At 37.3% G+C, this 26,907-nt stretch overlaps 1 protein-coding gene across 1 annotated transcript in view; it reads right to left on the bottom strand.

Moving 5' to 3' along the window:
• myo1d (myosin 1D) overlaps positions 1-26,907 on the bottom strand; it is a 138,123-nt gene that overhangs the window by 82,114 nt on the left and 29,102 nt on the right. The window lies entirely within an intron of this gene.

The raw sequence follows: 26,907 nt of genomic DNA on the forward strand, positions 1-26,907 counted from the left end.
GTATACAAATTCACACAAATACTATGATTTGGCAGAAATACTATGACTTAGTAGTAATACTATAACATAACAGTTCAATGTTCTTGCACAAATACCACAATATGGCAGAAATACTATGTTTTAGCATAAATACTGTGATTTGGTATAAATACTACGATTTGGCACACATACTATATTCCGCAGATACACTATAACATAACAGATATTCTACGACTTAGTAGTAATACTATAACATAACAGAATTATTAATTGGGCACAAATACCACAATTTGGCAAAAATACTATGATTGGGTACAAATACTATGATTTGGCAATAATACTGCATTTTAACACAACTACTGAGATTTGATTGAAATACTATGATTTAGAAGAAATACTATTACTCCATACAAATACGATGCTTTGGGACAAATACTATGTTTTGGCAGAAATACTATGCCTTAGTAGTAATACTATAACATAAGAGATATACTATGGTTTTGCAGACATACTATGTTTTTGCACAAATACCATGATTTGGAACAAATGCTATGAATTAGCAGAAATACTAAGATTGGGTACAAATACTATGATTTGGCAATAATACTGCGTTTTAACAACAACTACTGAGATTTGATTGAAATACTATGACTCCATACAAATACGATGCTTTGGCACAAATACTATGATTTGGCAGAAATATTATGACTTAGTAGTAATACTATAACATAACAGATTTCCTAAAAAAACTATGAAATTGCAGTAATTCTATGACTTGGCAGAGATAATACGTTTTAGCACAAATACTATAACAACGCAGAAATACTATGACTTAGTAGTAATACTATAACATAACAGTTCAATGTTCTTGCACAAATGCCACAATATGGCAGAAATACTATGTTTTAGCACAAATACTACGATTTGGCACACATACTATATTCCGCAGATACACTATAACATAACAGATATTCTACGACTTAGTAGTAATAATATAACATAACAGAATTATTAATTGGGCACAAATACCACGATTTGGCAAAAATACCATGATTCGACACAAATACGATGACATGGCAAAAATACTATGATTGGGTACAACTACTATGATTTGGCAATAATACTGCATTTTAACACAACTACTGAGATTTAATTGAAATACTATGATTTAGAAGAAATACTATTACTCCATACAAATACGATGCTTTGGCACAAATACTATGATTTGGCAGAAGTACTATGATTTAGTACAAATACTATGATGGGGCAGAAGTACTATGTTTTAGTACAAATACTATGATTTGGCAGAAGTACTATCTTTTGGTAGAAATTCCTGCTAAAAGGTACTATTTCTGCTTTTAAGCAGAAATACTGTAATTTGGCATAAATACTATAATTTGGGATAAATACTATGATTTGGCACATATAATATATTCAGCACATATATTATAAAATAACAGAAATATTATGATTTGGCCCCAAAACCATGATTTTGCACAAATACCATGATTTTGCAAAAATACTATGATTTTTCAAAAATACTATGATTTAGCAGAAGTACTAAGATGTAGCAGAAGTACTTTGTTTTAGCAGAAATACTATGATTGAGGAGTAATACCTAAACATAGGAGAAATATTGATACACAGACACACATACACAGAGAGTAAAGGGAACAGGAGCTGTTGAGAGTCTGGGCTTGGTATATGTAGGTCAGTTAAATTAGCTGCACCTGCTGTAGTCAGCCCTTACACACACAGACACAGAGAGAGGTGTGAGTTTTCTTCAGTGTATTTCTGACATTCAGGATTCCCCTCGAACAAATGGCCATAATTTCCTAACCGTAGAGGCTAGAACGGTCATTCAGACATTGTTTTATTCAGAAGAGATGGGGGAATCTTCAGGTCTTCATAATTCAGAGATAAAATATAAATTATTAAAGATATATGACTTGTAATACACTGTAACTGAGTAGAGGCGAATCAAAAACTGCCTTGACTTGCTCTCAAACAACCTTTGGTAACTCTAAATCTATATGGAGCATCAAAATCATTCTTTCACCGTAAGAAACAGCAGGCTTTGGTGAACAGTCATGGAAATTTTCAGGGCTCTGTGGAAATCCATCAAAAAGATATGACGAGAGAAAAAAGTGGTTCATTTCCAGAGATTGAAATCTGATGAAATCTGAGCGAGGGACAAATTTCCTACCCTCAAACAAGTCCAACTCATTTCAGAACGGTAATAGGTGAGAAAGAAATTCTTGAATTGTGAGCGTCAGGAGTGTCTGAAGATATACGGGGACAAGCATCATGTCTTAACTTTGCTTCGTTAAGGAGATATGACAATTTGAAAATGCCTCTCATTACAGAAATCCAGCGGTGATTTTGAACAAACTCTCCATTGAGTTTAAATGGAGAGTTTTCTGACTTTGTGTTACTCTGAGGAGATTTGCAAAATATCTATGAGTCCCACAACAATGATAGGGACATTTTCTGAAAGCCAGCAAAAATACCTACGTTTTGATGTATAATTTGTGGGGCTTGAGTGGAAATTGAGCGAGCAGCAAGAAGTTGTTTGGACATGAAGAGAAAATTCAAACAGTTTCACTGTCCCCTATGACTTAATTGCATAGCAACCATAGCAACGCATGTATTTTCTGAAAAATCACAATTTTGCAACTGAAGACTTAAAGAGAGATAAGATGAAAACGGTAGAAGATCTGAAAAAGCTGAATCACACAGGAATAGCCCAATCATTTGAGAACGTTTTAAAGTTTGAATGGAGTTTCTAGGTGAAAGTATGAGGAAGTAGTTAAGTTTCAAAGACAAGAACGTTTTAGCAGAATTGTGGAAGTTTCCCATTCATTTCAATGGGACAAATTAAAGGAAAAAAGTGTAATATTTTAAAAAGTATAATAGCAATAAACACCAAAAGTCATAGCCGGCATTAGCAGAAAGAGCAGAACAGTTTAGAGTTTGAACGGTGAAAATAGCACAAAAATTGTGGAAGTAGATCCACGGCGAAAAGTGTACGGAAACACCCGGAATAATAAAGAACTAGAAAAATTTGCATTTCCTGCGAAAATGCAGTGTGGATGCCTTAACGGCTGAAGATATCTGCTGAAAAAAGCTGAAAAAGTTGAGAAAAAAAAAAAAAAAAAAAAAAAGATGCCCTGAGCAGGATTCGAACCTGGCCCTCCTGGTCAAAGGGCAGCTATTTAGCTCACTGAGCCAAACACTTTCTCACAAAGAAAAGGTGGAGAGATTGACAATTGTGCTAGCAGAATTTGGGCAAAAAAAAAAGGGGTGAAAATTCTGCTGAAAAGAGGTGAATGAGCAGAATTCTGCTGAAAATAGTTTTTTTCTGAAAACAGCAGAAAAAACTGAAAATTTTGCTGAAAAGAGTTGAATGAGCAGAATTCTGCTGAAAAGAGGTTTTTGCTGAAAAAGAGCTGATAAAGTTTGGATTTGTGCTGAAAAGGGGTTAAAAAAACTGAAAATTTTGCTGAAAAGGGGTGAATAAAATGAAATTTGTGTTGAAAAGAGTTTAAAAAAAGTTTAACTGTTAAGTGAAAGAAATGTTGCCATAAGCTGGATTTGAACCCAGGCCTCCCAGTCTGAGAACGGATGCTTATCTCACTGAGGTAAAGCACAGCTCAGCCCATCATGCAAAATCAGTGACCACATTGATAATGTGTTCCATTCATTTCAATGGTCAAAAGTCATAACACACATCAGCAGAAATAGCAGAATTTTTTAAAGTTTAAACATAGCATTTCTGCTAAAACTTAGTATTTATACTAAATAATATTTTTTTCCTGCCAAATCATAGCATTTGTGCTGGAACACAGAAAGTTCCACCAAATCATACAATTTGTACTAAAACATTATTTATGATTTAGCAGAAACATTGGGACTTGGTAGAAATACTATGATTTACATGAAATACTTTGACTTAGCAGAAGTACTACAATCTAGGAAAAAAGTACTAAAGCATAGCAGAAATTCTATCATTGAGCAGAATTACTAGGATTTAGAAGAAATACTAAGATTTGGCACAAACACTGATGTGGCTCAAGAACCTTTATTGTGCAGTTATACTATGATTTGGAAGAAATACTATACTTTGGCACAAATACTATGATTTGGAAGAAATACTATGTTTTAGCACAAATACTATGATTTGGCTCAAATACTATAACTATCCTCGGTCAGAAGGAGAGGCTGACATCCAGGGATTAGATTACCACAGGTGGAGTTTATTGCGGTCAGATGGATGGTACAGGGAGGTATGGCATACAGTAGGAGGATGTGGAGAGGTGATATGGTGTGGTTTCTATGATTAAGAACAGGGTATGCATTACAACATGCATACAGATTAAAGATTAAGAAAACTGGTAACAAATTCCTCCACTACAAATCAGTCTGATGCCACTTTTTACAGGGTTCCCGTTTACTAAGGCACTACCCAAAAGGCGCCACAAGAGGGCACTCCAACACAAGAGATGACCTATTTACACTGATGCACTTAGTAAACAGCCCCTACTTAGCCACTACATAATACAGTGATATTACAGTATACAAATTCACACGAATACTATGATTTGGCAGAAATACTATGACTGAGTAGTAATACTATAACATAACAGATTTCCTAAAAAAAACTATTAAATTGCAGTAATTCTATGACTTGGCAGAGATACTACGTTTTAGCACAAATACTATAACAACGCAGAAATACTATGACTTAGTAGTAATACTATAACATAACAGTTCAATGTTCTTGCACAAATACCACAATATGGCAGAAATACTATGTTTTAGCACAAATACTGTGATTTGGTATAAATACTATGATTTGGCACACATACTATATTCCGCAGATACACTATAACATAACAGATATGCTACAACTTAGTAGTAATACTATAACATAACAGAATTATTATTTGGGCACAAATACCACGATTTGGCAAAAATACTATGATTGGGTATAAATACTATGATTTGGCAATAATACTGCATTTTAACACAACTACTGAGATTTAATTGAAATACTATGATTTAGAAGAAATACTATTACTCCATACAAATACGATACTTTGGGACAAATACTATGTTTTGGTTCTAATACTATGATGTGCAACAAATACTATGATTTGGCACAAGTACTATGATTTAGTACAAATACTATGATTTGGCAGAAATACTATGCCTTAGTAGTAATACTATGACATAAAAGATATACTATGGTTTTGCAGACATACTATGATTTTGCACAAATACCATGATTTGGCACAAATGCTATGATTTAGCAGAAATACTATGATTGGGTACAAATACTATGATTTGGCAATAATACTGCGTTTTAACAACAACTACTGAGATTTGATTGAAATACTATGATTTAGAAGAAATACTATGACTCCATACAAATACGATGCTTTGGCACAAATACTGTGATTTGGCAGAAATACTATGACTGAGTAGTAATACTATAACATAACAGATTTTCTAAAAAAAACTATGAAATTGCAGTAATTCTATGACTTGGCAGAGATACTACGTTTTAGTACAAATACTATAACAATGCAGAAATACTATGACTTAGTAGTAATACTATAACATAACAGTTCAATGTTCTTGCACAAATACCACAATATGGCAGAAATACTATGTTTTACCACAAATACTGTGATTTGGTATAAATACTGCGATTTGGCACACATACTATGATTTGGCAGAAATACTATGCCTTAGTAGTAATACTATAACATAAGAGATATACTATGGTTTTGCAGACATACTATGTTTTTGCACAAATACCATGATTTGGCACAAATGCTATGATTTAGCAGAAATACTATGATTGGGTATAAATACTATGATTGGGCAGAAACCATGTTTCAGTACAAATACTATGATTTGGCAGGAATACTCTGGTTTAGCAGAAATACTCTGATTTAGCAGAAGTACTATCTTTTGGTAGAAATTCCTGCTAAAAGGTACTATTTCTGCGTTTTAGCAGTAATACTGTAATTTGGCATAAATACTATAATTTGGGATAAATACTATGATTTGGCACATATAATATATTCAGCACATATATTATAAAATAACAGAAATATTTGGCCCCAAAACCATGATTTTGCACAAATACCATGATTTTGCAAAAATACTATGAATTGGCAGAAATACTATGATTTAGCAGAAATACTATGATTTGGCAAAAGTACTTAGATGTAGTAGAAGTACTTTGCTTTAGCAGAAATACTATGATTGAGGAGTAATACCTAAACATAGGAGAAATATTGATACACAGACACACATACACAGACAGTAAAGGGAACAGGAGCTGTGAAGAGTCTGGGCTTGGTATATGTAGGTCAGTTAAATTAGCTGCACCTGCTGTAGTCAGCCCTTACACACACAGACACAGAGAGAGGTGTGAGTTTTCTTCAGTGTATTTCTGACATTCAGGATTCCCCTCGAACAAATGGCCATAATTTCCTAACCGTAGAGGCTAGAACGGTCATTCAGGCATCGTTTTATTCAGAAGAGATGGGGGAATCTTCAGGTCTTCATAATTCAGAGATAAAACATAAATTCTTAAAGATATATGACTTGTAATACACTGTAACTGAGTAGAGGCGAAGCAAAAACTGCATTGACTTGCGCTCAAACAACCTTTGGTAACTCTAAATCTATATGGAGCATCAAAATCATTCTTTCACCGTAAGAAACAGCAGGCTTTGGTGAACAGTCATGGAAATTTTCAGGGCTCTGTGGAAATCCATCAAAAAGATATGACGAGAGAAAAAAGTGGTTCATTTCCAGAGATTGAAATCTGATGAAATCTGAGCGAGGGACAAATTTCCTACCCTCAAACAAGTCCAACTCATTTCAGAACGGTAATAGGTGAGAAAGAAATTCTTGAATTGTGAGCGTCAGGAGTGTCTGAACATATACGGGGACAAGCCTCATGTCTTAACTTCGCTTCGTTAAGGAGATATGACAATTTGAAAATGCCTCTCATTAGAGAAATCCAGCGGTGATTTTGAACAAACTCTCCATTGAGTTTAAATGGAGAGTTTTCTGACTTTGTGTTACTCTGAGGAGATTTGCAAAATATCTATGAGTCCCACAACAATGATAGTGACATTTTCTGAAAGCCAGCAAAAATACCTACGTTTTGATGTATAATTTGTGGGGCTTGAGTGGAAATTGAGCGAGTAGCAAGAAGTTGTTTGGACATGAAGAGAAAATTCAAACAGTTTCACTGTCCCCTCTGAGTTAATTGCATAGCAACCATAGCAACGCATGTATTTTCTGAAAAATCACAATTTTGCAACTGAAAACTCAAAGAGGGATAAGATTAAAACGGTAGAAGATCTGAAAAAGCTGAATCATACAGGAATAGCCAAATCATTTGAGAACATTTTAAAGTTTGAATGAAGTTTCTAGGTGAAAGTATGAGGCAGTAGTTAAGTTTCAAAGACAAGAAAGTTTTAGCAGAATTGTGGAAGTTTCCCATTCATTTCAATGGGACAAATTAAAGGAAAAAAGTGTAATATTTTAAAAAGTATAATAGTAATAAACACCAAAAGTCATAGCCGGCATTAGCAGAAAGAGCAGAACAGTTTAGAGTTTGAACGGTGAAAATAGCACAAAAATTGTGGAAGTAGATCCACGGCGAAAAGTGTACGGAAACACCCGGAATAATAAAGAACTAGAAAAATTTGCATTTCCTGCGAAAATGCTGTGTGGATGCCTTAACGTTGAAGATGTCTGCTGAAAAAAGCTGAAAAAGTTGAAAACAAAAAACATTGCCCTGAGCAGGATTCGAACCTGGCCCTCCTGGTCAAAGGGCAGCTATTTAGCTCACTGAGCCAAACACTTTCTCACAAAGAAAAGGTGGAGAGATTGACAATTGTGCTAGCAGAATTTGGGCAAAAAAAGGGGGTGAAAATTCTGCTGAAAAGAGTTCAATCAGCAGAATTTCTGCTGAAAAGAGGTGAATGAGCAGAATTCTGCTGAAAAGAGTTTTTTTCTGAAAACAGCAGAAAAAACTGAAAATTTTGCTGAAAAGAGGTTTTTGCTGAAAAAGAGCTGAAAAAGTTTGGATTTGTGCTGAAAAGGGGTTAAAAAAACTGAAAATTTTGCTGAAAAGGGGTGAAAAAAATGAAATTTGTGTTGAAAAGAGTTTAAAAAAAGTTTAACTGTTAAGTGAAAGAAATGTTGCCATAAGCTGGATTTGAACCCAGGCCTCCCAGTCTGAGAACGGATGCTTATCTCACTGAGGTAAAGCACAGCTCAGCCCATCATGCAAAATCAGTGACCACATTGATAATGTGTTCCATTCATTTCAATGGTCAAAAGTCATAACACACATCAGCAGAAATAGCAGAATTTTTTAAAGTTTAAACATAGCATTTCTGCTAAAACTTAGTATTTATACTAAATAATATTTTTTTCCTGCCAAATCATAGCATTTGTGCTGGAACACAGAAAGTTCCACCAAATCATACAATTTGTACTAAAACATTATTTATGATTTAGCAGAAACATTGGGACTTGGTAGAAATACTATGATTTACATGAAATACTTTGACTTAGCAGAAGTACTACAATCTAGGAAAAAAGTACTAAAGCATAGCAGAAATTCTATCATTGAGCAGAATTACTAGGATTTAGAAGAAATACTAAGATTTGGCACAAACACTGATGTGGCTCAAGAACCTTTATTGTGCAGTTATACTATGATTTGGAAGAAATACTATACTTTGGCACAAATACTATGTTATGGATAGGCGTAGCTTTGGGTCACGTGGTGTCTGTAATAGTGATTGCTATATCACCTGTTCACAGCCCGAGGGAAATTTTGTGAATGAGTGGGTGATGGGGGAAGTCGACTTTTGCTGACCGCTCAAGCTTGGAATGTTTTTTGATCACTGTTTTTCTACGGATTTTAAGGATTTGATAACAAATAAAGGAGTTTTAACTTGGAGCTTTGACTAACGTTTTAAACAGCGGGCGCGTCAACATTATTCCCCTATTCAGCTGCTCGGCGACTCAAAGGCTTGAAAGTCGCCAACATACTATGATTTGGAAGAAATACTATGTTTTAGCACAAATACTATGATTTGGCTCAAATACTATAACTATCCTCGGTCAGAAGGAGAGGCTGACATCCAGGGATTAGATTACCACAGGTGGAGTTTATTGCGGTCAGATGGATGGTACAGGGAGGTATGGCATACAGTAGGAGGATGTGGAGAGGTGATATGGTGTGGTTTCTATGATTAAGAACAGGGTATGCATTACAACATGCATACAGATTAAAGATTAAGAAAACTGGTAACAAATTCCTCCACTACAAATCAGTCTGATGCCACTTTTTACAGGGTTCCCGTTTACTAAGGCACTACCCAAAAGGCGCCACAAGAGGGCACTCCAACACAAGAGATGACCTATTTACACTGATGCACTTAGTAAACAGCCCCTACTTAGCCACTACATAATACAGTGATATTACAGTATACAAATTCACACAAATACTATGATTTGGCAGAAATACTATGACTGAGTAGTAATACTATAACATAACAGATTTCCTAAAAAAAACTATTAAATTGCAGTAATTCTATGACTTGGCAGAGATACTACGTTTTAGCACAAATACTATAACAACGCAGAAATACTATGACTTAGTAGTAATACTATAACATAACAGTTCAATGTTCTTGCACAAATACCACAATATGGCAGAAATACTATGTTTTAGCACAAATACTGTGATTTGGTATAAATACTATGATTTGGCACACATACTATATTCCGCAGATACACTATAACATAACAGATATTCTACAACTTAGTAGTAATACTATAACATAACAGAATTATTATTTGGGCACAAATACCACGATTTGGCAAAAATACTATGATTGGGTACAAATACTATGATTTGGCAATAATACTGCATTTTAACACAACTACTGAGATTTGATTGAAATACTATGATTTAGAAGAAATACTATTACTCAATACAAATACGATGCTTTGGGACAAATACTATGTTTTGGTTCCAATACTATGATGTTCAACAAATACTATGATTTGGCACAAGTACTATGATTTAGTACAAATACTATGATTTGGCAGAAATACTATGCCTTAGTAGTAATACTATAACATAAGAGATATACTATGGTTTTGCAGACATACTATGTTTTTGCACAAATACCATGATTTGGCACAAATGCTATGATTTAGCAGAAATACTATGATTGGGTACAAATACTATGATTTGGCAATAATACTGCGTTTTAACAACAACTACTGAGATTTGATTGAAATACTATGATTTAGAAGAAATACTATGACTCCATACAAATACGATGCTTTGGCACAAATACTATGATTTGGCAGAAATACTATGACTTAGTAGTAATACTATAACATAACAGATTTCCTAAAAAAAACTATGAAATTGTAGTAATTCTATGACTTGGCAGAGATACTACGTTTTAGTACAAATACTATAACAATGCAGAAATACTATGACTTAGTAGTAATACTATAACATAACAGTTCAATGTTCTTGCACAAATACCACAATATGGCAGAAATACTATGTTTTACCACAAATACTGTGATTTGGTATAAATACTGCGATTTGGCACACACACTATGATTTGGCAGAAATACTATGCCTTAGTAGTAATACTATAACATAAGAGATATACTATGGTTTTGCAGACATACTATGTTTTTGCACAAATACCATGATTTGGCACAAATGCTATGATTTAGCAGAAATACTATGATTGGGTATAAATACTATGATTTGGCACAAGTACTATGATTTAGTACAAATACTATGATTGGGCAGAAGTACCATGTTTCAGTACAAATACTATGATTTGGCAGGAATACTCTGGTTTAGCAGAAATACTCTGATTTAGCAGAAGTACTATCTTTTGGTAGAAATTCCTGCTAAAAGGTACTATTTCTGCGTTTTAGCAGAAATACTGTAATTTGGCATAAATACTATAATTTGGGATAAATACTATGATTTGGCACATATATTATAAAATAACAGAAATATTTGGCCCCAAAACCATGATTTTGCACAAATACCATGATTTTGCAAAAATACTATGAATTGGCAGAAATACTATGATTTAGCAGAAGTACTAAGATGTAGTAGAAGTACTTTGCTTTAGCAGAAATACTATGATTGAGGAGTAATACCTAAACATAGGAGAAATATTGATACACAGACACACATACACAGACAGTAAAGGGAACAGGAGCTGTTGAGAGTCTGGGCTTGGTATATGTAGGTCAGTTAAATTAGCTGCACCTGCTGTAGTCAGCCCTTACACACACAGACACAGAGAGAGGTGTGAGTTTTCTTCAGTGTATTTCTGACATTCAGGATTCCCCTCGAACAAATGGCCATAATTTCCTAACCATAGAGGCTAGAACGGTCATTCAGGCATCGTTTTATTCAGAAGAGATGGGGGAATCTTCAGGTCTTCATAATTCAGAGATAAAACATAAATTATTAAAGATATATGACTTGTAATACACTGTAACTGAGTAGAGGCGAAGCAAAAACTGCATTGACTTGCGCTCAAACAACCTTTGGTAACTCTAAATCTATATGGAGCATCAAAATCATTCTTTCACCGTAAGAAACAGCAGGCTTTGGTGAACAGTCATGGAAATTTTCAGGGCTCTGTGGAAATCCATCAAAAAGATATGACGAGAGAAAAAAGTGGTTCATTTCCAGAGATTGAAATCTGATGAAATCTGAGCGAGGGACAAATTTCCTACCCTCAAACAAGTCCAACTCATTTCAGAACGGTAATAGGTGAGAAAGAAATTCTTGAATTGTGAGCGTCAGGAGTGTCTGAACATATACGGGGACAAGCCTCATGTCTTAACTTCGCTTCGTTAAGGAGATATGACAATTTGAAAATGCCTCTCATTAGAGAAATCCAGCGGTGATTTTGAACAAACTCTCCATTGAGTTTAAATGGAGAGTTTTCTGACTTTGTGTTACTCTGAGGAGATTTGCAAAATATCTATGAGTCCCACAACAATGATAGTGACATTTTCTGAAAGCCAGCAAAAATACCTACGTTTTGATGTATAATTTGTGGGGCTTGAGTGGAAATTGAGCGAGTAGCAAGAAGTTGTTTGGACATGAAGAGAAAATTCAAACAGTTTCACTGTCCCCTCTGAGTTAATTGCATAGCAACCATAGCAACGCATGTATTTTCTGAAAAATCACAATTTTGCAACTGAAAACTCAAAGAGGGATAAGATTAAAACGGTAGAAGATCTGAAAAAGCTGAATCATACAGGAATAGCCAAATCATTTGAGAACATTTTAAAGTTTGAATGGAGTTTCTAGGTGAAAGTATGAGGCAGTAGTTAAGTTTCAAAGACAAGAAAGTTTTAGCAGAATTGTGGAAGTTTCCCATTCATTTCAATGGGACAAATTAAAGGAAAAAAGTGTAATATTTTAAAAAGTATAATAGTAAGAAACACCAAAAGTCATAGCCGGCATTAGCAGAAAGAGCAGAACAGTTTAGAGTTTGAACGGTGAAAATAGCACAAAAATTGTGGAAGTAGATCCACGGCGAAAAGTGTACGGAAACACCCGGAATAATAAAGAATAAAGAGAAACAGGAACTCAATAGTGTGGATGCCTATTAAGGCATCCACACAATAAAGAGAAACAGGAACTCAATAGTGTGGATGCCTATTAAGGCATCCACACAATAAAGAGAAACAGGAACTCAATAGTGTGGATGCCTATTAAGGCATCCACACAATAACTGCAGAGCAACTCAGTTATTTCAGTGAAATTTAAAAAAAAAAAATGCTAGTGATGCTAATTTAAGAGGTAGGACATAGTGATTATGGCGAACAGCTTCACCTCATGAATGTAAATATGCAGAACAGAGAAAAAGAAAAAGTACAAAACATTTGAAAAGACCACAAGAGAGTTCCCAAAGCCTAAGGTGTTCCTGGTCACCATGCTTGCTTTATCTGATTTGCAGTTTAAAATTTGAATGTACGATGCCAGAAAAAAAAAATTGTTTAAAATTAATTTTCATATTCACAAAGAAACAAAGAAGCACGACCACTCTGGCCTTCGTTTCACCCTGTTCTGCTTTAAAAATGAAATGCATGTTTAGCAGAAATTACTGCCGACAGCCAAAGCATTTAATTAAAAACAGAAAAGGACTTCAGGTACAGCCAAAAACATAAAACGAAACTGAGGAAGAAGAAAGAATGATCGGGTAATATGAAAATGGAAACAAGATAGACAGAACAAAAAATAATATCATTTAACCTCAAAATAACGAGCATTAAAATAATCTTGATAAAAGAATAGAAGGCAGAAGAGATGAGGCAACAAGAGATGGGAGGATTTAAATACAGAGAGAAGAAGCAGAGCGAGAGCTGAGGTGAGAAGGCGAGAGACAGACAAGAACTGTGGGCCGAGCGCATCAGGTACACAGTGTAACATAAGCTGGTGTCAAAACGACAAAAAGCAGTGATAAGAAGCTTCCACACGTCATTTTCACTTTTTCCTTTTATTGCTGTCACATGTTTCAACATTTATTAGCAGAGAAAAGCGCCTTGAGGCGACTTTTGTTGTGATTTGGCGCTATATAAATAAAATTGAATTGAATTGAATTGAATAGAAAAGACGAGATGAAAACAACCAGGACAGAGCTGACAGCAGAAACTGAAGCAGAGGTTACTCATTCTTCTGCAGTATGTTCAGAATATACCTGACCATGAAGATAAAGGACTGAAGCAGCACTAAGAGCCAGACATCAGGCTTTGGTAACATATATGTAATTGGAAAGATCAACAAAGCGAGAGGCAACAAATGTAAAAGAAAAAATGGAAAATGTGAGTGAGGCTACAGCTTCCACAGACACTGGTTTTCAACTCAGCAGACCTGCTATAGGAGTTACTTGTTAGATCTCCTCAGGTCCACTCAAACAAGAAACACGATTTGGATAATCCCTCTGGTAGAGTTCAGACACTTAGAGAATAGTTCTTCATTGAAACCTCCAAAGTATGCACCCAACCGCCAGTATGCACGGAGGCAGAATGGAAGATAAAAGTAGATGTTTCACGTTACACAGCTGACCTTATTCACATCAGTATGGTCCTGGGTGTGAAACCCCTGGCTGACTGGGGCCTTTCTGTGTGTACGCATGTTTTCATGAATCAAAGATAATAGGTTCTGTCTCAGTACTCCAGTTTTCACCCACAGTCCAATGGCATGCAGGGGTAAGGGTAACTGGTGATTCTAAGGGCCAGATTTACTAAAAGGGACAAAATAGCGTGTGGGCGCAATAAATCTGGCACTAAATTAGCCAGAGTTATGAAATTAAGTGTGACTGGTTGTCTGTCTCTCTGTGGTAGCTCTGTCATAGACTGGTGACTTGTTCTGTAAAAGCTGGGATGAGCTACAGCCTCCCCCTGAATTGGAGCAGAAGGATAGGTAGCTTTTTAAAAACATTTTTAACAGCACGTTCCATGCTGTCTGAAACCCCCGGGGTACAATTTTTTGCTGTTTTCTAAAACAATGTATATGTTGCTTCTATGAAAATGATCGAATGTCCAATCTGAGAAAAAAAAGACATGTACCATCAATACTAAAAACTACACTACATGTCTGCACTGTGGTATGAATTTTCTTTAACCTCCTCCTTCTTTAATTTCTCTTTGATATTTGAGCTGATTGGGACCTGATGAATGTAGAAACAAAGAATTACCAGATTTTTTATTTTTTTTACCTTATTTTTGTGTCTAAGAAAAATAAGAGCCACATATGAGGATATTCATTTAAAATTTCCATAGAACAGTAGCAGTATAATGTCCTTGTAAGTGAATATCAGGCCCTTGTAGGGCAAAATTGAGTATTTTGGTCTAAATAACCCAAAATGTGATGTCCACATATGTGGACGCCAGGTACTAGGAGGTTAAATGTTTAAAATTTTACTTAAAAATGATTCAATTGAAGTACAAAAATTACATTTACCCTAAAATACAAAGTTAATGTTGATCATCTTGTCATTAGTCCAATAACTAAAGCAGTTAAGGTCCAACTATTGTTTAATGTAACAGCCAATATTAAATGTCAGAAACATGGCTACTGGTTTTGACATTGGCTGTTACATTAGACACATCGGCCATGTTTCTGTACAGACGAGTTCAGTGGATCTCATTCTGGCAAACCAAACCCTTTTGAACAGATTTTATTGTTAAACTGTCAATAAAAGTGACCTCCAACTTAATGTGAAATGCCCCACTTTCTGCCAGCTTCTCGCCTTCCATCACCTCCTGCAATCACTTTTCCTGCAGTCCTGTTTGCCACCTGTGCCCTCCTGCTCTCTAGCCTCTGGACTGGAGAGCCATCTATGATGGCACAAGCCAGACCTCCCAATGAGAAGCATCTGACTATCTCCAAGCCTGTCAAGAACTCACACTAGGCACTGCAGTCAACAATGCAGGTGGCAGATGAGGAGATGGATTTTACGTTTCATGCCCAGTGCACTGAGTGGCAGCTGTCAGGACATTAAAACCCAGCATATCAAACTACATGCTAATCCAGACACCAACAGACAGAGTACAAACCCTGAAACAACCATCAGACTGTCCTGGTGCTGAACCGTTTTACGCCACCGATTCTCCTCTTAGAGACATCAGTTAGCTGCCTGTGTCCATCCTGACTGCTACAGCTGACCTTGTGCATCCCTGGGACTAATGACCAGCATCTCAGTGATTAGCATCACCAACACATGGCCCATAACAGCTTTACCACTTAGTACACCATGTGCACTCATACATGTAGCAGAAGGCAGAGGACACACATACACAAGCATATACTCATGTACATCCCATTAGTATGCCGCGCCATAGCATGCCACATGCTGCGATGCTGTGATCTATGTGAAAGGTAAAAAAAGAAAACAGTGAAAGCAGATGGGAGAAAATTGAAATATATAAAGTGAAACAACGAAAGATTTAAAAGCTAATAAAAAAACAGAAAAACTGATATTTTACTGCAAAATGCTACCAAACATGTGATTGCTTTAGCAAATTATAGATTAGAAAATGAAGCTGATGTTATTCTATTTAATAAATCCAGTATAACAATAACACTTTTCAGCAGCCCAAATCACAGTGTTTCCTGTTGAAAATCTTTACACCTGCAATACCAGATTTTTTTTGGGGCCACTTGGGAGCTACAAACAAAATCAGACAAAAATCCAGCAGATACGGAGCAAACGAGGTATTTGCTCTCCTTTCAGATCTTCTCCTGAGGGGAATCTCTGGATCTTTAGCTATCAAATTCTGCTCTATGTTGAACAACTAACTCTGTGTGCTTGTAAATGGTTGGGTAGTAGCACACATTAAATTACAAAAACAGCTGCCTGAGCACATTTATTTAAAATGTTACGGCCAAATAAAATATCTGTGTTACGAGGGAAGAAACTTATAAAGATAATCCATCCACCCAATTGTTAGCAAAAATGTTAAGGTTATACACACGCAAGCCCAGATACAACGCCCTTACAAACAATATTCAAATCAGTGGTAAACACTGAGACATAACACAATAAGCTACTGCAGATTTGACATCTAATTCAATAGCTGGTCTCTACTGTTTGTGGTTTTCCGCTTTGTAATCAGGGTCATACCCAATAACTTGCAGTAAAAACTGAAAAGGCCAATCACTGTCTACAACTTTACAGCAAGTGTTTAAATTGTTGTGTAACTGTGAACCTACAAACATACCATGCAGACTAAAATAGAAAAGAAATATTTAAACAATAAGGCTTTTACATTTCAGTGTTTGTGGTGTAAGAAGACAAAAAATCAAGTAAAAAGGCGACGAGGCGTGTAGACACAGTCAAACTACACAGTTTGTTAGCGATGAGTCATTACATTTATGAAACTAGTTAGATTTCAGTGTGATTAAAGTGTTGAGTCGAGCACACACAGGCTGATACAAAAACTGGAGACAGCTGGATTTTATGGCGCCAAAAGCAAAAATCTGACTGATGTATCACTCGCATCAGATTCAAGTGCTTCCCTTTAGGTGAGAATTCTCTGTAAACAAGCCCGCAGCTCCCATGCATCAAAACTGCCTGATTAATTCATAACAAGGCTGAGAAGCCTGGAAGCAAATGAAAAGAAATTCAGATCAGCAGACTCCAACGCAACATGACATATGGAGACCTGAAAGAACGGTTTAGGAATGCTCTCTCTTCTTACTTTGACAACGGCGTGCCAAATTTAATGTCCACATGTAGTATGTAGCGAATGAACGAACACTGCAGAGCGTACGTATTTGTGCGTCACATTTTGTGAGCTGAAGCCAGACGACAGCGTAGCATCATTCAGTCCTGGAAGCAGAGTGAGAACATTACGGTAGATCGTGTTATGTGAACATTTCCTGGAATTGATCTCTGACTCAATCTCTTGCTCTGCATGTCTCATTTCCATCTCATCAGCTTTTGAGGCTCTCATGCGACTACTGCACACTGAAGCAGAAATGGTTTACATTTCGTATACACTCAGCAAGCAGTTTATTAGTAAAATAACCAGTGAAAGGCAATGGATTTTTATACAGCACTGAACCTTCCTTCACGTTCAAACTGCTTTATTTAATTTTACACTATAGTGCTTTTGTTATTTAGGATCATTATGAAGTAATTCTAATGAATTACACCGAGTTATACCTACAAGTCTTTCTGTTATTTTGTCTGACAGTAACCTGAATAACTAAAGCATCTTCAGTGTTGGTCAAGTTACTTGAAAAAAGTAATCAGTAACTAATTACTGATTACTTCCCCCAAAAAAGTAATCCTGTTACTTTACTAATTACGTTTTTTCAAAAGTAATTAATTACTTAGTTACTTTTTATAAACATGATTTACAACCTGAATAGGTGATAAAGTGATAGATCTTTCAGCCCAGTTCTACTTTTTCTACATAATCCATCATACAAAATGTAATCAAATGAAAAAGTCTCTTTTTAAAAAAAATTGTTTTATCAGTTTTAATCTTTTAACTTTATGCATCAAGCAAAAATTAAATTATATGCACCATTCTCTGACTTGAAGAAATTAGTTTAACATTTAAACTTATTTTCTGCACATTCCAGCACATAAAATAAAATATTTTTTGTGTTTACACTCAGTCTTTCAAATAAATGCAAGTAAAACACAGCAGAAAATAAATAAAGTCAAAGACTAGCGGTCCTGTTGCTCTATTTTCACCTGTAAAGCAGGAGTGGGGTAGGCGGAGGTTTGCCCTGGTGCAGGTGTGCCGCAGCGGTCAGTGGAAGAATACGCGAGTTTCTCTGTGAATTTCCCATTACGTCGTAGCGCACTCGGTGCTTGTTTACAGGGTTTTTTTTCCCGCTGTAAAAAGAAGTTTTCTTCCCACGCACAACGGACGCTAATGTTTTTGTCACTTTTTATGGAATCAAACTCAAAGTAAGGTCAGTACTTCCACACTTTAAACGCTGCACACTCATACTCTCTCCTGCACTCGATATACAGTGGGGCAAAAAAGTATTTAGTCAGCCACCGATTGTGCAAGTTCCCCCACCTAAAATGATGACAGAGGTCAGTAATTTGCACCAGAGGTACACGTCAACTGTGAGAGACAGAATGTGAAAAAAAAATCCATGAATCCACATGGTAGGATTTGTAATGAATTTATTCATGAATCAGGGTGGAAAATAAGTATTTGGTCAATAACAAAAATACAACTCAATACTTTGTAACATAACCTTTGTTGGCAATAACAGAGGTCAAACGTTTACTATAGGTCTTTACCAGGTTTGCACACACAGTAGCTGGTATTTTGGCCCATTCCTCCATGCAGATCTTCTCGAGAGCAGTGATGTTTTGGGGCTGTCGCCGAGCAACACGGACTTTCAACTCCCGCCACAGATTTTCTATGGGGTTGAGGTCTGGAGACTGGCTAGGCCACTCCAGGACTTTCAAATGCTTCTTACGGAGCCACTCCTTTGTTGCCCGGGCGGTGTGTTTTGGATCATTGTCATGTTGGAAGACCCAGCCTCGTTTCATCTTCAAAGTTCTCACTGATGGAAGGAGGTTTTGGCTCAAAATCTCACGATACATGGCCCCATTCATTCTGTCCTTAACACGGATCAGTCGTCCTGTCCCCTTGGCAGAAAAACAGCCCCATAGCATGATGTTTCCACCCCCATGCTTCACAGTAGGTATGGTGTTCTTGGGATGCAACTCAGTATTCTTCTTCCTCCAAACACGACGAGTTGAGTTTATACCAAAAAGTTCTACTTTGGTTTCATCTGACCACATGACATTCTCCCAATCCTCTGCTGTATCATCCATGTGCTCTCTGGCAAACTTCAGACGGGCCTGGACATGCACTGGCTTCAGCAGCGGAACACGTCTGGCACTGCGGGATTTGATTCCCTGCCGTTGTAGTGTGTTACTGATGGTGACCTTTGTTACTTTGGTCCCAGCTCTCTGCAGGTCATTCACCAGGTCCCCCCGTGTGGTTCTGGGATCTTTGCTCACCGTTCTCATGATCATTTTGACCCCAAGGGATGAGATCTTGCATGGAGCCCCAGATCGAGGGAGATTATCAGTGGTCTTGTATGTGGTCTTGTATGTCTTCCATTTTCTGATGATTGCTCCCACAGTTGATTTTTTCACACCAAGCTGCTTGTCTATTGTAGATTCACTCTTCCCAGTCTGGTGCAGGTCTACAATACTTTTCCTGGTGTCCTTCGAAAGCTCTTTGGTCTTGGCCATGGCGGAGTTTGGAGTCTGACTGTTTGAGGCTGTGGACAGGTGTCTTTTATACAGATGATGAGTTCAAACAGGTGCCATTCATACAGGTAACGAGTGGGGGACAGAAAAGCTTCTTACAGAAGACGTTACAGGTCTGTGAGAGCCAGAGATTTTCCTTGTTTGAGGTGACCAAATACTTATTTTCCACCCTGATTTACGAATAAATTCTTTACAAATCCTACCATGTGAATTCATGGATTTTTTTTTCACATTCTGTCTCTCACAGTTGAAGTGTACCTCTGGTGCAAATTACTGACCTCTGTCATCATTTTAAGTGGGGGAACTTGCACAATCGGTGGCTGACTAAATACTTTTTTGCCCCACTGTATTATCCATTGTTGATCTGCACACAGCTGTTGTCACAAACGTCGCACTCGCTTACGTCATTGTCATGAGACACTCTCGCAAAAAACAAAAAACAAACAAAAAAAAAAATCACGGTTTTAGTAACGCAGTAACGCAGCATGCTTACGGGAAAGTAACGGTAATCGAATTACCGTTTTTGCGATAGTAATCCCTTACTTTACTCGTTACTTTAAAAAAGTAATCAGATTACAGTAACGCGTTTACAAGTAACGCGTTACTGCCCATCTCTGAGCATCTTTATGCATAATGCAGGTATGTATAGTTGGAAATGAAGCTGCATCACTGGTGTTTATTGATGACATGGCCCAAAATAAATATCTATACTGAGAAATGCTAAATTGATAGGTGTGAGCTTTCATAATCGTATCAAAAACAGAGCAGAAAAGAGAGCGTAGAGCTGCTAAAGCCAACTAAATGGTTCTCAAATGGCTCACTCTTCTGACCTCAGCCCAGTTGAGCATGCCTTTCACCTACTGAAGACAACACTTAATGCCCAAACAACCACACACAAGCAGCACTAAGCAATGCCTTACAACATATCTCAGTTAAATGAAATCCAGCATCTGCTGATGTCTGTGGGTTCATTGATAGCAAAGCTTCAGCGTTTAAAGTCATACAAATAAGCTTAAACTCAAAATTACTGTATGTAGGTTTACTTACTTTTGAACATGGCCTTGAATTAAAGCTGAAAGCCCACACTTTAACTGCATGATGAGTGCAGTTTAAATAAGTTCAAATCCCTTGTGGTGTTGCAGTTATATAACACACAAATACATTCATATCCTTCGCATGGAAAACAGAGTTGCTCAGTTGACCTTGGACCTGGCTTTTCTTTATAAAGCAACAGATGACATCTTCATTTTGAATAGAGGCAAACACAATCGCTTATTTTTACACATCCGGTAACTACTCGCAAATATTATTCTTGAGTTTTTCCTCAAGCCGCCAAATAACTATAAAGATCACAGACATACTTAGCCAATGAGGTGATGTTCATTGATTTGTGAATTCTGACTTTGAAGCCTTGACTGCAGCACACTGGCCATCACCGTCTGGACCTTTGGTTCATTTAGAGCTACCATATTTAGATTATTTAGGGCTCCACCCTAAACGATTGGCTAAGGCTAGCAACAGGCTGTACTGCCTGTCACATTACATATCAGATGATTATATTGAATATCATTAAAGGAACTGCAGTCTTGGTGCTGGTTTCATTTTTCAACTCTGGAAGCTGCAGCTTGGTTGAAAGCAATGTTCTCTCTCTTTTGCACAACCTTTAAGCCATTTCGATAATTATCTGGTTCTTTTGTTACTCAGATGTCTGATTTTCCTTGTCTTTTATCGATGGGTAGGTTATCTAGTGTTATTACTTTGTTGGAAACATCTATATGCTCATGGAATCTATTTTGATGGGAGAGGGAAAGAATACAATAATACCTAGCTCTTGTTTTCATAAAACTGTGCTTCACCCCTTTCATTTCTCTTGCGGAATGTGCACATCTCACTTCCCCTCACATAACAACTCCCAGTCTCTCACATTGCACCTCACTTTCCCTTTCCTCTTCTTTCGGTCTCCCTACATCTTCACACTTTCATCCTGCCAACTTGAGGAGCTCTGAGCTATGAGGTGAGAGTGCTTCTGTTAGTCTTTCAAGGCTGCAGAGCTCGTGTTCTCCTTGAATGCTCAAAACCTTGAACATTTTAAAACTTTCCCAAAAACTAATTTGCATATGAATGTAGGTTAGGGCATCTGTTTTGAGGTCACAGTAATATACAGTTTCTCTCTTGCTGGCTCTGTTTTTTTCAGTGACCCTGTGTCACCAATGACAACACTATTTAACTTCTAAAATGTTTCATTTTTTATGACCAAGAAATTCCAAATCCATTCCATACCTGACGGATAACACAGACATACTAACAAAATTCTCATGGGTTAGTTTTTTGGTTTTTTTTACTTTATAAGAGTTTCCAGAAAAACAACTGTGGGCTTGTCATGTGACACTCCATGTGTGGAGTAAAATATACAGCAGTTTGCATATCACAGCTCCTTAACTGCCAAGACAACACGTGACCAAAGACTGTGAGCAAATTTGTCAGCGTTTTTTCAATAATACAGGTATTTAACACTTTAGGTTTAAGTGTGTGTATCCAGCCACCCACCAGCTCCAACATCAGTCAGTACCAAACTAGACATGAAGCCTCCACTTCAATTAAAACGTCACTTCAAGCTCACTGAGTGTCATCATTTTAAAGAGGAACTCTAAAATGATTTGGCATGGTAAATAACATCTATCTCTATTTGTTTTTATCTAAAACATATCTATTGAGGCAAGTAGAGTGCGTTCTAAACATAAGATAAAGCTTTGGCTAATAAACAAAACAAAAAAGCATATCTATACAAAGCCATAAATCCATTTTACATTCCTCAAACACCAAAAAACACTTCCATATATACAGGGAGTGCAGAATTATTAGGCAAATGAGTATTTTGTCCACATCATCCTCTTCATGCATGTTGTCTTACTCCAAGCTGTATAGGCTCGAAAGCCTACTACCAATTAAGCATATTAGGTGATGTGCATCTCTGTAATGAGAAGGAGTGTGGTCTAATGACATCAACACCCTATATCAGGTGTGCATAATTATTAGGCAACGTCCTTTCCTTTGGCAAAATGGGTCAAAAGAAGGACTTGACAGGCTCAGAAAAGTCAAAAATAGTGAGATATCTTGCAGAGGGATGCAGCAGTCTCAAAATTGCAAAGCTTCTGAAGCGTGATCATCGAACAATCAAGCGTTTCATTCAAAATAGTCAACAGGGTCGCAAGAAGCGTGTGGAAAAACCAAGGCGCCAAATAACTGCCCATGAACTGAGAAAAGTCAAGCGTGCAGCTGCCAAGATGCCACTTGCCACCAGTTTGGCCATATTTCAGAGCTGCAACATCACTGGAGTGCCCAAAAGCACAAGGTGTGCAATACTCAGAGACATGGCCAAGGTAAGACAGGCTGAAAGACGACCACCACTGAACAAGACACACAAGCTGAAACGTCAAGACTGGGCCAAGAAATATCTCAAGACTGGTTTTTCTAAGGTTTTATGGACTGATGAAATGAGAGTGAGTCTTGATGGGCCAGATGGATGGGCCCGTGGCTCAATTGGTAAAGGGCAGAGAGCTCCAGTCCGACTCAGACGCCAGCAAGGTGGAGGTGGAGTACTGGTTTGGGCTGGTATCATCAAAGATGAGCTTGTGGGGCCTTCTCGGGTTGAGGATGGAGTCGAGCTCAACTCCCAGTCCTACTGCCAGTTTCTGGAAGACACCTTCTTCAAGCAGTGGTACAGGAAGAAGTCTGCATCCTTCAAGAAAAACACGATTTTCATGCAGGACAATGCTCCATCACACGCGTCCAAGTACTCCACAGCGTGGCTGGCAAGAAAGGGTATAAAAGAAGAAAAACTAATGACATGGCCTCCTTGTTCACCTGATCTGAACCCCATTGAGAACCTGTGGTCCATCATCAAATGTGAGATTTACAAGGAGGGAAAACAGTACACCTCTCTGAACAGTGTCTGGGAGGCTGTGGTTGCTGCTGCACGCAATGTTGATGGTGAACAGATCAAAACACTGACAGAATCCATGGATGGCAGGCTTTTGAGTGTCCTTGCAAAGAAAGGTGGCTATATTGGTCGCTGATTTGTTTTTGAATGTCAGAAATGTATATTTGTGAATGTGGAGATGTTATATTGGTTTCACTGGTAAAAATAAATAATTGAAATGGGTATATATTTGTTTTTTGTTAAGTTGCCTAATAATTATGCACAGTAATAGTCACCTGCACACACAGATATCCCCCTAAAATAGCTGAAACTAAAAACAAACTATAAACTACTTCTAAAAACATTCAGCTTTGATATTAATGAGTTTTTTGGGTTCATTGAGAACATGGTTGTTGTTCAATAATAAAATTATTCCTCAAAAATACAACTTGCCTAATAATTCTGCACTCCCTGTAGAATATATGTATAGTTATAAAAAAAATAATTTAACACTAACAGTGCAATATAAATAAAGATGCCTAGGCATGATGACGGTGGCAACCCTAGACTCTAACACAGTCTACGTTATTTAAATAATCCATAGAGCGGCCAAATAGGACAAACATTCAGTGTAACAGTTATAAAATTCTTGTGTAAAGATCAGGTTCATGCAACATTACTCTGATGTCTGCACTGCATAAATAAACAAATAACAGAGAAAAACATTCAGAACTTGAGTCTAAGGAGCTTGGAAAGAAAAGCATCTGGAGCGTCCAAGCTCCTTAGACTACGATGACCTGGATGACTGAGAACCTTTGCAGACATTCAGAACAGGACACATCAGGCCAACACCAGAATGATGATCTGCGTTTTTCATCCTTCATATGGCAAAGTGGCATTTTCTCTTGATGTGCATGTTTTCCTTTTCCAAGTCTCCCATTTTAGTTTCAGTACTACATTGACATAAAACATAGACTCAATAAGACCACAGATCTGCAAGACGTACATAATTTGTGAACAATTCTAAAAAGTGAGGAATAACCGATTTAAAAAAAAAAAAGCTACATTCTGCACATATCATGCATGTAGCTTTCTCCTTCTTTTGGGTCAAAAACTTTACCTGGCTGTCACAAAAAGCAAATAAGACTGAATGCAGTGAGATGTCCTGTCTGTCTCTTTGCTGCTGTTTCATTCAGTACTGGGGAAAGCACTGCGAGCCCCCAGGCAAAAAAACTAAAAATATATACAGTATGACAACAGACTGGATCAGACAGACTTGAAGCTTTAAATATGTTATAAACAAAAAGCACTTTTACACTTGTTTCCATGTCATTATTGTTGTTCTTTTGCTGTTTTTCTATAGGGTACATCAAACTTTAACTGAGGACAGCTGAAAAGCTATAGAAATACACTTGAGGGTGCTGCTTACTATTATATTGTGAAGGGGTGCATATAACAGCAGTGTTTTTACTTATATATGTTAAAAATACTGGCGGCTGCTGGTGTTACCTCTCAGCCTCCCAGTACAAATAGCTATGGTATCAATTTGAAAATACCACATTGTTTTGTTTTCAAGTTATTGCATTCACAAGATTTCCAAAAAACATGACCTCTGATCTTGAGGTCAAGGTGAGTGAGATTTGAACTTCTCTGAGATTCTCTGCCACAACACCCCATCAGCCTTTTACAGCTAAGAGGTAAAAAGGAGAAGACACTCGCTACACTTCAGTTCATCCACTTTCATGCTCTTGCAATAAGCAGAACATTTAATTTAACTGCTGTTTTTTTTGTTTCAGATCATTCAAAGATCATCTTCTCTGCATTCAATGTTACTTGGAAAGCTCATCTCTTGTGGGGTCTGGACAAATTAACTTTTGAAAAGATGTTAATCTAAATGGTAATACGCACCGTTTATTCCCCCCAAAATGCCCCAGAGATCGACTAAAGGCCCCTACAATTCACTCATTATGGCAATACTGCCTGGCAACATTAACAGCCTCCACATTGTACAGTAGTCCAGACACTGCAGGAGGAAAGTCTCTGGATAATATTTATTCATGCCAATATTGGTTCCAGGAAGTAGCAGCTGGATCACTTTACATTCAAACCCACCACTTCACATGCCTTTCAAAGTCAGAAGTCTGCTACCAGCAGCAGGAGGAGGTCGGAGTGTAGCAGAAGAGTGATGGCGAGGGGAATACTGACTCCAAGATGATAAGAGGGTAAGAGGAATACACCCCACAGTACAATCTTTACCTGATCTTGACTCATCCTGGCTTTATTCACAGTTTCTATGTCACAGTGCACTTCATTCACTTTGAACTATAACAGCAACTGCAGGGTTCACTGCCTACCGTTCACTATTCTTTCTTCACATCACATGGGACTATGCAGCCTTTCAACAGTTTTGACACAGTGACTTACTTTGTAGCCTGTTGCTTTAAGTATTTTGATCCACAGTATGCTGCCCAGAAATATACAGAGATGTTTACCTACCACCTGTCATCATTTATTTTCACTCTATCACCCTCTCCCTCCTCTCTCCTTTTCTTCCTCTCTTTTTCTCTGCATGGCTCCCCTCATGCATTTGTAAATACGCATTTTCCACTACTTATACCAACACAGCAAAGCACCAGCTCCACAAACTCTCATTGGCTGCCAGTGACATCACTTGTGCAAAGTGTTGAGTCAGACTCCAAGAAGCTCTTTCACTGACAGCTGATGCCCCCTTGTGTCCACACAGAAAACTGCAGCCCTAAAAATAAAAACACCTCCTGGATTTGAACACTAATCATCAGCTGCTCCAGACAACCTTTTACATGTTAAACAGCACTAGAAAAAGCTACATACACGCAAACCAGATCTATGACGGCAAGTCACCTTAACCTCATTGTAAGCCATCTGATCTCCCGGAGAAAGCAAAGGATGTTTGCAAATTAAATTGGCTTATGTTTAGTCTAATGGTCTGCACAGACCATTAGAGTGAATTACATTGTAAGCCTGGCTGATTATTAAAGCTAACGGGATCATGTTCAGTCTCTTTCCCCAAGCACTAATCGCTACTGCACAGTGTAATCTGCCCTCTGCTGTTCTCAGGTTACTTATAGCCACACAATGCCTCATTAGAAG

Source organism: Copadichromis virginalis, linkage group LG8 (assembly GCF_057382275.1).
Source record: "Copadichromis virginalis isolate Kocher_CV1m ecotype Utaka linkage group LG8, C_Virginalis_male_GT1.1, whole genome shotgun sequence".
In the NCBI taxonomy this organism is placed as follows: Eukaryota; Metazoa; Chordata; class Actinopteri; order Cichliformes; family Cichlidae; genus Copadichromis; species Copadichromis virginalis.